General features: G+C 31.6%; 1 long non-coding RNA gene across 1 annotated transcript; it reads right to left on the reverse strand.

The window, feature by feature from the left end:
• Positions 1–1,160: 1,160 nt before the first annotated feature.
• LOC126878699 (uncharacterized) lies at positions 1,161–10,409 on the reverse strand. Its single transcript, XR_007695738.1, has 3 exons — positions 9,471–10,409; positions 3,612–9,089; positions 1,161–1,437 (listed from the first exon to the last, which is right to left on the reverse strand). It is a non-coding gene; the product is annotated as an uncharacterized LOC126878699 (long non-coding RNA).
• Positions 10,410–16,354: the final 5,945 nt, after the last annotated feature.

Below are 16,354 nucleotides of genomic sequence, written 5' to 3' on the forward strand. Positions count from 1 at the left end.
AGAGACTCATAAAAGCATGACTTATGTCCTTTCTTGTTGAAAACAACATTTTATTACAAAAGTTCGGCTTTTTAAATAATAAATGTACTGCTGATGCCATGTTTTCTGTACTACATGAGGTTTATCAAGCACTGAGCAATAATCTTCACACTGCCACTGTTTTTTGTGACTATGCCAAAGCTTTTGATTGTGTAAATCATGAAATTTTGATAAAAATAACTAAATTTATATGGAATTCGAAGAATTTCTTTGAATTGGTTTCAATCTTACTTGGATAGTTGGAAACAACTGGTTAGAGCAAATAATACAGACTTTAGTCTCCAAAATATTGTATGTGGGGTCCTCTACAAACCACAAGGTTCAGTATCAGGTCCTCTACTTTTCCTTACGTTTATTAATGACATCCCTAGTTTAAAAATTAATGGAAAAAATTTTCTTTTTGCTGATGATACCAGTATTACTTGGAGCAACTCAAATATTGCTACTATACCTTCTGATCTACTCATGATAAAAACCTGGTCCGATTCTAATTTACCTTTTTTTAACATAAAACAGTAGCATTATCCTATACAGGAGCTCGTCAATCTTTACCTCTTAACACATTCACAGACACAACTGCATATGAAGCCACTTACTCCATAAGATGTGTCTACATCTAAAGTGTGTCTGTGAATGTGTTAATAACAGCCAGATCAGTATCGTTGATTCTGTAAAGTTTCTTGGTATTTTTTTAGATAGCAATCTTAAGGGTTAAAAGGGTCTAAAGGGATAAACATTCACTGAAAGCGATATTATCTTTAATACCCGTGGTGCCTTCAACATTTAATGTCTGACTAAATTATTCTTTATAGGCAAAAAAATTTAAGGAATTTTGAATTAATTAGTTTTTAAATAAGTACATTTACCAGCAACAGTTGTAACGTAATTGTGTCAACTCGACAGTATTTAACTAGTTATTTGAATTTAATACCCTAGCTAGGGCATTATTTTTCAAAATAAATATTGAAAAATAACGCCCTACTTATATCCCTCAGGCCAAAGGCCCTCGGTATATACACCATTGACCTCAAGTGTTATTATCCTTATAATACCCTTGGTACCTTAACTATAATCTCACAATCAGCCCATAGAAGGTGTCAAACAAATAAAATATTTGGGAATCATACTTGATAATTTATTAACAATTAAACGATTACTTTATTGATTACAGTTAATTTATTTAATGGAAATTAAGGTAATAATAATAATAATGTTTATTCAAAAATAATCAAATATAAAATCTTCCTGAGACTAAAAACATATTTAAGTGTATAATTAATAAGAATTAACATGAAATAACTCCTGTTATTTATCCAAATCTTTACTAGTCAAACACATTTGTTTTGAAATTCCAGCAGTTTCTTCTTTTTATACCTTTTAAATATCTGGTGGTTGTTCCTAAAACAAAGACATAAATAAAAATTCTACATTGTGTACCATAAAAAAATCATAAAAATGTGGAAAGTATCACAAGAATAAAGAAAAGTCCCAGATATAAAATTCACTATTAAAATAAAAATAGTAAATAATTATTTATATCTGACACTTTTCTTATTGGAACTTCTTTCTGGTAACATCCTTAATCTCTGACTTTTACAATTTATAAGATAAGAGATGATGAATAAAGAAAGGGAAAAGGACTCTGCAGTATACAGTTACATTCTGCTTTCATTAATCTAGAAAAAAGATCAGAAAGATAATTCAAAGTCCGAAATTGTAAAAGTCAAAAAGAGATTAAGGATGTACCAGAAAGGGGTTCCAATAAGAAAAGTTTCAGATTTAAATAATTATTTACTATTTTAATAGTGAATTTTGTATCTGGGACTTTTCTCTTTTCTTTAAGAGATATCGCTGAAGCATCCTAATAGTAGATAACTATTTTTGAAATTCCACTTAAATAGACAATTTGATTTCGTTTTGATTCAGAGGTGTGCAGGCAGCTCCACTGGGGACGCCGTAAGGCAGAAACAACTGTCTGGAGATTGTGTATCGCCTCTGGATCGAAAGGAAACATAAACTGTCTCTTCACTATCACAAGAGTATTTTAATATTTTTATTGAATAAAAGTAGTCAAAAAAAAAGGACTAGTTGGTGGAGCGAAGAGATAAAAATAGCTGTGAAAGAAAAGAAAGTACCATGGAGAGCTTATCTAGAAAATAACAGTTAATAAGCAAGGAAGCTTGTGAAAGAAAAAGTTAAAAAAGCTAAATTGGAACAGTGGGAGAGATTTGGAGAAAAGATGGAGCAAGACAGTAGTAGGACAAACCAAAAATTGTTCTATTAAGGTCTGAAAAAATGAGAGGTAAATCAGGTAGTACTGTCGTGCAAATAAAAAAAAAATAAAATGGAGAAACACTTACCCAACCACAAGATATAGTTAATAGATGGAGTAAATATTCCAAAGAGTTGAGTAATGAAATAACAATGGAAGAATTAACGGAAGCCATTGCAAAAATGAAAAATGGTAGTGGCAGGAATAGATAATATCAAAACACGATTGTTGAAATATATGGGGGAATCTGCATTACACTACTTACACAAATTACTGATAACAATTTGGAAACAGAAACGCATCCCAGAAGATTGGGCAACAGCAGTAATGGCTCTTCTGGTAAAGAAGGGAGGTAAAAAAGTAATGTTCAAATTATCGAGGTATTTTCATGCTAAGTGTACTGGCTAAGATTTATGAATGAACACTGGAGATGAGACTGAGAAAGAAAGTGGAACATCAACTAGACGATGCACAAAAAGGTTTCTGACCGGGCACAGTGTCCAAGATCATATCTTTACTATAAGACAATGGAAAAAGCCTTTGACAAGGTACCCGGACATCACATTTGGAAAGGGCTTGAACTGTTCGATGTTGGAGGAGAACTAATTGATGCAAGTAAAATTTATGTACTGGAACATTGTGCGAGCATTAAACTGTGAATCAAACAAATTTGCTAATACACAAGGAGTAAGGCAAGGTGGAGTTTTAAGCTCACTGCTATTCATTATATTATATATATGAATGAACCAATAAAAAAAATGCAGTAGAGTCCCGAAAATTAGATTTAGGTTACCATTGATTAAAAAGTATAACTCTGAGTAAATGTGTATCTGCAGATGACATTGCATTGATACCAAGTTCAGAGAAATCTTTACAAAGCAACCTAAATTTATAGATGAGAGAACTTGCAGACAAAGGAATGAAAATAAAATTAGCAAAGACTAAAACTTTACTTATTTCCAAGACACTGAGAGAAATCCATATAAACCTAGACAGAAATTTAGTAGAACATATGAATGATTTTGAATATTTATAAACTATAATAGACAAAAAATGCAAAAAAAAATGAACAACAGAATTGCTAAAACATCACGATTATATCACTCCCTCACTACAGGTTTCATTAGCAAAAGAGAAATTAGTGAGAAGACAAAAGGGACAGTATATTATATACCTCCCTTCTCTGCTTCATGGAAGTGAAACATGGCTGGCTTTCCTAATAATTAAGCTTGAATTATCACATCTTTATTATTATTGTAGACATTTAAAATCCTTATTAATTGAATTACATTAAACTTACCACTTATAAAATGTTTACTTTTCATATTTTAATTTTAGTTCCCTTATATCTGTTCTTCTTGTGGCTTTTATCCATTGTCCCCGGCTTTGTTTGGATAATTCATTTAAATGTATTGCATGGGGAGCCTTGGGAACAGTACAAAATAAGACTTTTCCCTGTCTGCCCTACTCCCACAATTTACAACAATACAAGTTACATGTATAAGCTTCCCAAGAAAGAAAAACTGATAACTGCTATGGACTAATTCAGTTCTGTAGGCGATAAACTACTTTATATTTGATTTGCTGCACACAATTTCGCTGCACAATCGACAATAAAAACAAACAGGATATTCTTTACAAATGTAAATATTAGGATTAGGTTATGTTATGTTATGGGGAGAGATTAAATATCCAGCACGCAACCGCGCTGTTGCCAGATTTACATAGCGGGAATTTTAAAATTTCTAATGCGAATTGGTTTAAAATTTGACATCCGAATCTTAACCTTACTTTTGTGATTATTTATTTACAAATGTAAATAAATTAAAACAAGTATTGTATGTACTGTGTTATAATTTAAAACGCTTAATTATGTTAGTCCTAAAAAGATTAAGCCCAAAAGAGATATACTTGTTTACAGTGCAAATTAATGGCAATAGGGATTTACGATTTCATTTGCAGGAAAAACATGGGCAACCTACCCAGTTGGTAAAATTTCAATTCAAAAACTCTTTAGGTAGGTATGGAATAACTTCCACATTATTATTTATTTTTTAAGTATTAAGGTTGATGTTGATATCAAAGGTAGTTTTATGTAGGTAGATATTAGATAAAAGTAAGCTATAAGTAGTATAACCACAGCCTAGGAGGAATTCCTCCTATACTGTGGTATAACCAAGGAATATAGACTGGTATAACTTCCCATGTAATCATCTGTTGTTTTTGTAGATTTTACTGTGTGGATGGCACAGGAAGAGAAACAAAATAATATTCAGTACTGCAGTCACAGGAGTACAAAAACATGAAGCATCTTATTATGTATGTATGCCATTCTCAAACAATAATTATTGTACAAAACAAGATAAAGATAGAGACACAGCTTTAAAATCCCGAGGATCCTGCGAAAAGAAAAGTGAAAATGTCTCAATTAATGTAGTATAGATAGACATTTTTCTTTATTTTAGTATTAAATAATTATTTAGAATATTAATATGTATTAGTTTTAATAGTATTAATATGTATTAGTTTTAATAGTATTAATATGTATTGTATGAATAATTCCCATCATGTATCTGCTAACTAAAGCAACAAAATAAATCAAAATGAAAAAACATTTCAGTGACGTAGCACCTTTACTTTACCTGGCGGCGAGGTGAGTTATTAGGTAAATTCTATTTTCTTACATAATATACTTAAAAATTAATGGTGGTATTATTGTGGTTTATATTGAAAGCTAAAGCAATTAAAATAATTTTTTCTGTTAATTATTTAACACATTCACAGACACGACTGCATATGAAGTCATTTGCTCCATAAGAAGACGTGGCTACAGGCAAAGCGTGTCCGTAAATGTGTTAATAATAATAATTTTACATCTATTGTGTTACACATACATTTTACTATTAAAGACAATTATGAAAATGTCAAAAACGCCCACAAAGTGGCTTTAAGTTTTATTACACAGTATGTGGACTTCAAATAGGACGATTATGTTAAGTATGAGCAGAACAAAGACTAACAATTAATGTTTTATTGTCATAGGTTGTCTTTTTTCATTATATTTAATGCAGCTTTCTTTAAAATTCAGTAATCCATATATTTCAAATCCTTTAACTGACCAGCCAACAGAGTGAAGTCTAAATGACATGTTTTTTTAGTCTTAATTGGTAGGAGACCTAAACATGACCAAAATATGATGTCAGGTTTAATGACCAATTTGCCATCAATAGGGCTTTTCATCGATTGTCATTTGTTTCGAGCTCCTGTCATGTGTCATACAATATTAATATATTTACGCCATACGTCTTTGATTTGTATCATTGGTATTACCAATAACGTATGACGTATATATATTAATATTATGTGACACATGACAGAAGCTCAAAACAAATGACTGTGAATAAAAAGCCCTATTCATCACATCTAACTTGAATGACATTAAATTGAGCAATTAGTGGCAACGTTTTATTGTGGTAATTTTGTGACGTAAGACATCTTTATGACATGTATTTACGTCATATTCAATTGACATCTGTATTACATCAAGTTAGTTTTTGGGTGTACACAACTAAACAACAGTTTTTTTATTGATAGGTTTATTTCGTTAAATCAAAAAAATGAATATAATTAAAATAAGATAAGAATAACAAATATGATTTGCTACCTACAAATGTGTTAGGGCTAAAAAATATAGTATTTTTACTACAAAAGCGATATTACGTAGGTTAAAATTTTTGACGTAAGATAACTGTCAAAACATCAGATTGTGACTTTTCATTATTGCCATGTTTATAATAAAATGACAATAATGAAAAGTCACATTCTAATGTTTTGACAGTTCTCTTACGTCAAAAATTTTGACCTACGTAATATCGCTTTTGTAGTAAAAATACTATACATAAAACATGACATTACACACTTTGACCTAAATCTAAACTAAAAAGTTATTATTGTTATAATCGGAGTTAAAAAATATAGTAACAAAATTTATGAACAGGTTTAACCTTCCGATGACCAACCTTTTTTTTGTTACACGGATGACCAAGGGGGGGGGGGGGAAATGGTCAAAAATAACATTTAACAAAAAAATGAAGTTTTTTTTTTATTTTTTTTAAATTTTTTTTATGGCATGGACTTTATGTCATTCAGCCAGTCACAACATGAGTATTAGTGTCATGTGTAGTGTGTATGTTGAGTAAGTGCCTTGTTACTTTGCAAAGTCGACGTCATTAGCGTAACACTACTTGGAATTACACATAATAGACGCTATTTTACTAAACATCAACTTCAGAATATATTTTTTATTCGTAAAATATAGGGAATTCTTTTTATTTCAAAATATGAGGATATCTAGAATGATATTAAAGTCAAATAAAAAAATAATGAGTTAAAAATTGAAAATACTTTTGAATTTATTAAAGAAAAACATAAGCTGGGGTCACAATTTCCCCCGCTTGGTCATCCGAAGGTTAAGACTGTTCAATAAAGTAATTCCTAGCTATAAAAATAGTTTTTACTTATTATATTATATCGATATATTTTTGGCAAAGTAACGTAAGTGACATTTTTGGGGAAAAACATGTTTTTCCATTAAACTAACACTATTATTGTTTAGAAGTTACTACCAAAGTGTAGTAAGCCTAGAATTACTTTAAACATAATATATATGTATAGGCTTACTACACTTTGGCAGTACCTTCTGAACAATAATAGCGTTAGTTTAATGGGAAAAACATGATTTTCAAAAATGTCACTTACGCTACTTTGCCAAAAATGTATCGATATGTCGTATACAAAAGAGGTAATTAAATTTTTATAGATATATTTCCGAAAACATTTGTATCCTGTGCCGCATATGGTTGATTTATTAATTTTCATTATAAAAATAAAATAAGTACATAATTAAGATATTTAATACAAACAAGACAGTTCGAGAATTAATTACTAGACTAGATTACCTAGAGAAAGAGAAGAGAAATATGATTATGTCATCGTAACAGGTTTGGATATAGACGCTGAGGAACCGGAAGTGTTGAAATTGTCTATGGGAAAAATGATAAACTTTACAGATACAAGTAGAGATTAAATCAGCTCTTAAGATAGAAGAGAGAACATCTCTGCATTTCGTGTACTAATCAAATACTAATATCTAAAAATATTTAAACTGATTGTTGTGCAGGAATATTACAATACATAAAAGTAACATATTTTAAAACACATTATGGGCATATTCAAAAATGTAAGTAAAATATTTACATATACACAATATAATTTAAAATAAAAATGTTACCACTAATCCATTTTTTAAATATTATTGAGAGTTGATTTACTTACAAGAAAAGATAACACGAACATTAAACACTCCTATGACGTTGATTTGAAAGATGGATGTAGGCACAAAGATAACGCAACCAGTGTTCATTTGTGGGTAAGTGAATGCTTACAGACCGGGTTATGTCCAATATTATTTTACAAACAACAGGGCATACTAATTGAATCGTTTATTTCAGAAAGAGGTCAAGTGACAAATCTTGACAAAATGAGTGCAAAAAATTAATTTTTTTTCTTAAACAATTTAACAAGATACATTTTTAAAAAATACAACATTTTTTAACAAATACTCCAGGTTGCTAGGTAGAATTTTTATTTTATATAATGTGATTGTTTGTTGAATGTAAACAGTGTGTAAACTTTATTTTCTCAAAAGTGGATACTTGTGACTTGACCCCTTTCTGAAATAAACGATTCAATTATTGATAATCCTCCCGAATTAAACAATAATGATTTTTGTCTTATGTGTTTCCATGAATACTGTGCAAAAGGAAATATTAATTAAGTTTGGTAAATCGCTTATCGCAACTAATGGAACTCATGGGCTCATAAAAAATACTTTTATTTACCAACTTTTTTTGAAAAAATACATGAGTGTGCTGGTATTATATAGTCAAATGTTTTCATATCAGACATAACTAACACTTTTTACAATGCCTGAATGTAATGGGTTCTGTTCCTAATAGACTGTTATGTCCCTGGTACATAGACAAGGCATGGCAAGTAAATCTTAATGAAATATCTGATTCTGAAAAAATCCTATGTATACAAGACATTGAAAGAGCTGCAATACATGTTAGATTCAGATAGAGTATTAATAGGTGTTTGGGTAAAATTCTAAATGATGCAGATACATACAATTTTGGTAAGTATTTCCAGCAGAACTACTGTAATAACTTCCAACAATGCACCTATTGTTATAGGAAGGATTATGGAATTAAAATACCAATAATATGACCATTGAAAATCAGTTGTTATTGTTTTTAAGGAATAAAACTGTTGAAAGGGTTATAAAGCTTAAAAAAGGTAAACCTGTTGAATGCTCCATAACGTCTAGATACCGAACTGTATTAGCTTGCTATTTTACAAGATAATAATGTGTATATACTAAAAGAAAAAAAAAACTGAATACCTTGTTGAAACACAAAAAAACTTGCTGCTCTAAAAAACTAAATGCAATGTCTGCAATATATGTATACATTCATTTAGTTGTTCCTGTATAGATTATTCAATAAAAAATACCATATATAAACACATTCATTATGTAGCAATGCAAGATACTGCAGATCGCATTCAACCTAAAGACTTTTCATTTTCTAAAAACTAAACGGTGTCAGGTGATGTTGAACAGCTGTTTTCTTATATCTCTACGTACTCTATGTACTCCTGTGACTGCAGTACTGAATATTATTTTGTGTCTCTTCCTGTGCCATCCAGACAGTAAAATCTACAAAAACATAACAGGTGACTACATGGGAAGTTATACTACTCATAGCTTACTTGTATGGGCCATTCCACAAATATATGTCTGTTCCAGACCATCGCAACAACGAATATTTTAATGTGCAACATAAGAAGTATGAAAGTAAATGGCTCTAGAAATTATTCCAATAAACAAGAATGGAATTTGCAATTTAGTTTAGTACTTCTTATGTTGCACACTAAAATATTCGTTGTCGCGATGGTCTGGAACAGATGTATGTTCGTGGAATGGCCTCTATCTAGTATCTACCTACATAAAACTACCTTTGAAATCTAACTTTTTGATATCAACATCAACCTTAATACTTAAAAAATAAATAATAATGCGAAAGTTACCCATACTTACCTAAAGAGTTTTTGAATTGCAATTTTACGAACTGGGTAGGTTGCCCATGTTTTTCCTGCAAATGAAATCCTAAATCCCTATTTCCATTAAAAAATCATTTGCACTGTAAACAAGTGTATTTTTGTGGGCTTCATTTTTTTTAAAGACTAACATAATTAAGAGTTTTAAATTATAACACAGTAGGTACATACAATACTTGTTTGAATTTATTTACATATTTGTAAATAAATAATCACAAAAGTAAGGTTAAGATTCCGATTCGAGAAAACACAACTGTCAAATTTTAAACCAACTCGCATTCGAGATTTTAAAATTCCCGCTAATAGAAAATATGTAAATCTGGCAACAGCGCGGTTGCGTGCTGGATATTTAATCTCTCCCTATGTTATGTGCCCCCAGTTAGGCCATATTCGGAAGTTCCTTGTCCCTTTGCTTGATTGGCACACCGATAATTTTCGTTTAATACTGTCCGCTGTCATGAGCCGCTGTCACATCCGCTGTCATTTTACACTCAAATGTCCATAGAATTTCGTACACTTAGGCCCGGTCTTTTCACCTCCGGATAAATAGTTAACGGGAAGTTTATCTGACAGATAAAAAAAGTAGCGTCTTTTCACTCTGGAATAAAGTTATCCGGCAGATAAATTGACGTTAAATATCAAATATTTAACTGCTGAATAAAGTACCGAATAAGAAGTTATCTGGCAGATAAACTTTGATTTTCGTATATTTCATGGTTTCTGATTACCAGGAAACTAAAAATATAACCTAAAATCTTGAGGGTCTGATTGAATTTATTGCAAAAGTAAAATTTTGTTCTTTCTAAAAATTCTCAATCACAAATTTTATGTTATTTTGTTTTTATACATACCTACCTACTGTAATTTTTTAAGCAGAGTTATTAGATATTAAATTAAAGATGGGTTATAATTTGAAAACATTATAATAGGTATGTATTATTGTATACCTACCCAACTATATTCATTTACAAAGGAAAACAAGTTGTAAAAAATAAAAATAGAATAGTTTCTTATCCCATCATTTCTTTGAATTGCCAAATATTTTACGATTCCAAAATGAAAGGTATTGATATATGTAGGTAGTAACTAGAATTATGTATGCACATGGTTCTCAGAAACAGTAGATGATACCTACCTTGAAAAAAAAGCTGCTGTTAAGTATCCAAAACATACTGGGTGTATTATGAAATTCTAAAAAAAATAGAATATAGGAAGACTGATTTTATATTCTGAGAATTTCGTAATACTCCCCGGATATGTTTTAAATAGGTACCTTCTTACTAATATTTTTTTGTGCCAAATATAAGTAATTCTGTATTATTGCTGTTTAAATTCAGATCATAGCAATGGGTTGTTACTTTTTTAATGAGTCCGCAAATACATCCCTTTTTGTATATAGCAGAAAACAAAATGATTACATTGATTCAGTTGTCCTACACTGAAGCAATATATTTATAACATAGAGAGAGATGAAAATGAAGACAATTTTGAAAATGAATTGCTAAGTATAGACCAGGAATAAGCTAAATTATTGAATTTACTGAAGTTTGATAACCTTATAAAAATTTTTGTGTTAAGCTTGTCACGCACAGGGAACTATACTAAAATATATCTCATATCACTCACTATAGTAATGAGTGAGGCTGCATACACGGAACTATACCTAATGTATATTATGGTTCCGTTTATACAGGCTCACTCATTATTATAGTGAGCAATATGAGATGTAATATATCTATTATAGTATACCTCCTGGTCAGTAACAAGCTTTATGGGGAAATAGAAGGATCATTAATATACATGTATAATTTTTTATTCTTTATTTAATTGTCCTTTGTATAATTTAATTATTAAATTTAATAAATCAATGAATTTTTGTGTCTCTTCTGCCCTTTAATTTTCTCTGGCACGCTTGTGTTCTACCCTTTCCTCCTCTTTTTCTATCTGAAGCAATTAAGCTATGTTGGGTATTAGCGTTGTTCTTTCTTGTAATATATTCTCTAGTTTATTATTGGTAGCTTATTTCTGGAACTAGCTTTTTCTTTGAGAACACAGGATTCCATCTTCTAGGTGTTTGTCATATCTGTAACCAATTTTTTTTTATTTAGAAAAGTGAAAGATATCTACTATGGGCCATTCCACGAACATACGCCTGTTTTGGATTATTTCGACAATGAATATTTTACTGTGCAACCTAAGAAGTACGAAAGTAAATGGCACTAATAATTATTCCAATAAATAACAATGTAATTTGCAATTTACTTTTGTTCTTCTTATTTTGCAACGTAAAATATTCGTTGTCGAAGTAATCCAAAACAGGCGTATGTTCGTGGAATGACCCATAACAAATATTAAAATTAGGTTTTATTCTTGTTATTGGGATTCTTCAATTTACCATGTAAATTATCCAATCTTTAAAATATTGTGTTTTGATATACATAGTTGGTTTATCCCTAGTTTACTATTCAATATACCAGTTGGATGGATTATAAATCTGTAGCGTTTTGACAATGATTGATATGTCCATCTAGCCTAATTTTTCAGGAGGGTATTTTGAAAGTTTAAATCATGTTTTGTCAACCCAAAAACGAAAAGTAATCAACATTAGAAATCAAGTAATATTGGGATCGTGCAAGTTCGGCAAAGCGACCTCTATTTCTACGCTCTGTACTTTTATTCGCACTTTTAATTATATTGGCCAATTATATTAGTCCTGGTTGCTGGATAATTGTCAAGACCATAGTCCAAAAAAATAATAAGAAGAAAAAATAAGATGCAGGTTATGTTTAGCAAACGTAAACAATTGTATGTAGTAAATAAAATCAGTTATTAAAATGCAGTACTGCAAGCAAAATACAATTAATTAAATTTACCTTTATATAATAATTGCACATCATATCAATATTGTGGAGCAATATATAATTTTTCTGCGCCAATGACAGAAGGTATGAAATATACGTCAATTTGACAATTTCAGTTGACAATATGAATTATTTAAGATAGTTCCAATATTTCTCCGCGACTCGCGCACGGTCGTTTCTCGTTTCCCTTTCCAAGTACTTGCACACCGCGAATATCAAGTTCTGGCCTACCTAATACAGTAGAATCCAGATTATAAAGTCATTAGTCAAGTTAAACAGTGTTTTTTGATCTCTGCTCGAATTATTGGATTTAAAGTGGTTTAAACTTATCCAAAATTTTCGTTCTTTTTGTGTATTGTTCTTCAAATGTATCTACGTTCATTGAAGAGATTAATTTTCTTGTTTTTGTATTGTTTGTTTGCAAGTCCAATCAATATTTGATAATATTATTTCATCTATTGTGTATACTCCTTATAAAAAGCTACTAATTAAGCCAAAAAAAGTGCCAACTGATAAGAACTTAATTGAGGTGATAGGTTTATTAGTCCATGAATATTAGAACTGATATACTCACATTATATTAGCCCAGTGAAATTGGCATTATGGCTGCAAATAAGTGTTCAAAGTGCAATGAAGATATCAGTGATAAATCAGTGGCTTGTGACAGCTGTCATATTATTCTTCATCCGACTGAAGGATGTACTGGCTTAAGTGCTTCTGAACTTCGAGCTGTTGTAATCCAGAAGAGAACGTTGTTCTACTTTTGTTCTGATTGCCGACTGTCATTCAAAAGTGTGCCCAAAATTCTAAGTGAAGTTGAAAACCTGAAGTGCGAAGTCACCTTACTCAAAGCTGAAATCCAGATGCTAAAAGATAACAAGAGTAACTTTCCAATAACCGATGACATCATAAATGAGCTACACGAACGCCAAAAAAGGTCAAATAATTTACTTATCTTCAATCTCCCAGAACCATCAACTTCAACTGAGGATATTAATCAAATAAAAACACTTTTATCTGGAGCGAGTGAAGGTGCGATAAGTGTCAACAGTAAACATATCTTTCGTTTTGGGAAGAAGAATAAAAACGGTCATAGACCAATTAAAGTCGTTCTTTCCTCGGCTCGCGAAGTGCATCAAATCTTAAGAAACAAAGTTAAATTAGGCCAGGCAAATAAAATATTTTTCCTATCTGATCAAACTCCCTGTCAGAAAAAGCAACTCGATTCAGTGAAAAACGAACTTAGAGTGCGTCAACAGGCTGGTGAGCAAAATTTAACTATTAAATACTTCAACAATACACCGAAAATCTGTAAAAAAAAACTAAAACCGGGCAGCCCTATACTTTATTACCAAAATGTTAGAGGACTAAGAACTAAACTGTCTGACCTCAGCTTGAATGTCAGCAACTGTTCCTATGATATCATTATCTTAACTGAAACCTGGCTCACACCTGAAATTACGGATGCTGAACTTGGACTTCTCAACTACAACATCTACAGAACTGACCGCTCTAAGGACTCCAGTGTCTTCAGTAGAGGTGGGGGAGTTTTGATTGCCATTAAGAACTCAATTCCTTCTTATCAAATTCAGTCTGATCCTTCGATTGAACAGTTGTTTGTTCTCTTTAATAACAAATCTATAATCGGTACAGTATATTTTCCACCTAAATCTATAGCTACTTTATACCAATCGTACTTTGAACAGCTTATCACTATAAGCGAGCAATATGATAGAGCAAACCTTTTTCTATTGGGTGATTTTAATCTTCCATCTGCAGTTTGGGATGTCGATGATTATTGTTCCGTTGCTTCTCCTCAGCCTACAGCTACACAATCTGAAGCTGATTCTATTGAAACTATATCCAATATCTGTGCTTTTTTCAATCTCTTTCAGACCAACGAAATAACCAACGATAGAGGAGTTACGCTTGATCTCATTTTATCTCCATTGGGTATTGATGTATTGAAGGCTATCGACACTTTAATTCCAGTGGACACACATCATCCTCCGCTTGAATGCAGTTTGCCACTCAAAATCACAAATGATCATTTATCTGGTGAAGAGTATTATTATGACTTTGTTCATGCTGACTATGCAGCAATTCGTTCATCCCTTCAAGCAATTAATTGGGATGGTGCACTTCAAGGAAAAGTACTCTCTGACATGGTTTCTGTATTTTACGACATTTTTTATTCCATCATTGATTGTTTTGTTCCGCTAAAAAAAATCTGTGATAAGAAATATCCATGCTGGTACTCCTCTGAGCTGAAGAAGTTGCTTCACGAGAAGAAATCAGTGCACAAGATATATAAGAGCACAAGGTGTCCAGAAAGTTATGCAGCATTTAGTAACTTAAGAACTAGATGTAAATTTTTATCAAGACAGTGTTATGCTGATTACATTCAACGTACCGAACATTCTATTGTTAATAACGTTAAATCCTTTTGGAAATTTGTAAGTAGTAAAAGGGAAAATAACGCTATACCTAATACAATGACTCTTGGAGATCGTACTGCCTTCAATGGAACTGATATTGCTAATCTTTTTGCTAACCAATTCTCTTCCGTCTATACTAACCAATCCTTACATCCGCATGTAACCCAGATTTCACCTTTGGTTAATGTGTCTAATTATCACATTGAAATTTCAAAAATCTACGAAAAACTGTCTGAACTCAATACCAACAAAGGTCCTGGTCCTGATGGAATTCCCCCCACTTTCCTTAAAACATTCAGCTTCATTCTATCGCGCCCTCTTTTTTATATATTTAATAAGTCTTTATCAACAGGGGAATTTCCAGACTACTGGAAAAACTCTTATGTCACTCCAATATATAAATCAGGTCGAAAATCGGATATAGGTAACTATCGTCCCATTTGTATTCTTAGTGCTATTCCTAAAGTTTTTGAGAGCATTATTTCCGATTATTTAAGTTATGACTTCTCGCCAATTATAGGGGCCCAACAATTTGGATTTACATCCAAAAAATCAGCAGAATTGGGTCTCATAACATATGTTGATTTTTTGACAGATGCTCTTGAGAGGGGTTTACAAGTTGACTCTGTGTATACTGACTTTTCCAAAGCTTTCGACAAAGTTAATCATGAGCTCTTGATTCATAAACTTTATTTATACGGAGTTGATGGCCTTATATTGAAGTGGCTCAAGAGCTATCTTACGCAAAGATCGCAAATTGTCAGGGTTAATCATCACTATTCTCATACCATCTCTGTTAACTCAGGTGTACCACAGGGATCACACTTGGGACCTCTGTTGTTTAATATATTTATCAATGATCTAATACCCTGTTTCCAAGTAAGTGAAACTTTGTTATTCGCTGATGATTTAAAATGTTTTAAAATAATCACATCTGAGGCTGATTCACTTAGTCTACAAGGTGATATTGATCGCCTATCTAACTGGTGTATGCAAAATGGTATGTGTTTGAATGCATCCAAATGCCATATTCTTCGTTTCCACCGAACTCATCATCCAATCATCTTCGAATATAGTATAAATAATCTGACCTTACATTCTGCCTCTGAAACTAGGGATCTAGGTGTGATCCTTGACTCCGCCCTTAGCTATAAATCACACATTTACAGTACAATACAGAAGTCTATGAAGATGCTTGGCTTTATAAAAAGAACCACTAGAGACTTTACAAACATCTCAGCTATTAAATCTCTTTATTTCTCCCTGGTTAGATCTCATTTCGATTACTGTTCCACAATTTGGTCCCCCTATTACTTTACTCATAAACTGAAGATTGAGGCTGTCCAACACAATTTTCTGAGATATACTGCCAGTAAGTTGCATGTATACTATGACTATTCTGTATTAGAGCGCATACTGAACTTACCTCCTCTTGAGGTACGTAGAAAACAAAGAGACTTAATTATTTTATTTAAAATTATCAACGGGCTGTGTAACTGTCCCGAACTTCTCTCCAAAATATCTCTATTTGTCCCCAGTCGTTCGACTAGGCAGGTGCAAACCTT

This window comes from Diabrotica virgifera, chromosome 10, assembly GCF_917563875.1.
Source record: "Diabrotica virgifera virgifera chromosome 10, PGI_DIABVI_V3a".
Classification (NCBI taxonomy): domain Eukaryota; kingdom Metazoa; phylum Arthropoda; class Insecta; order Coleoptera; family Chrysomelidae; genus Diabrotica; species Diabrotica virgifera.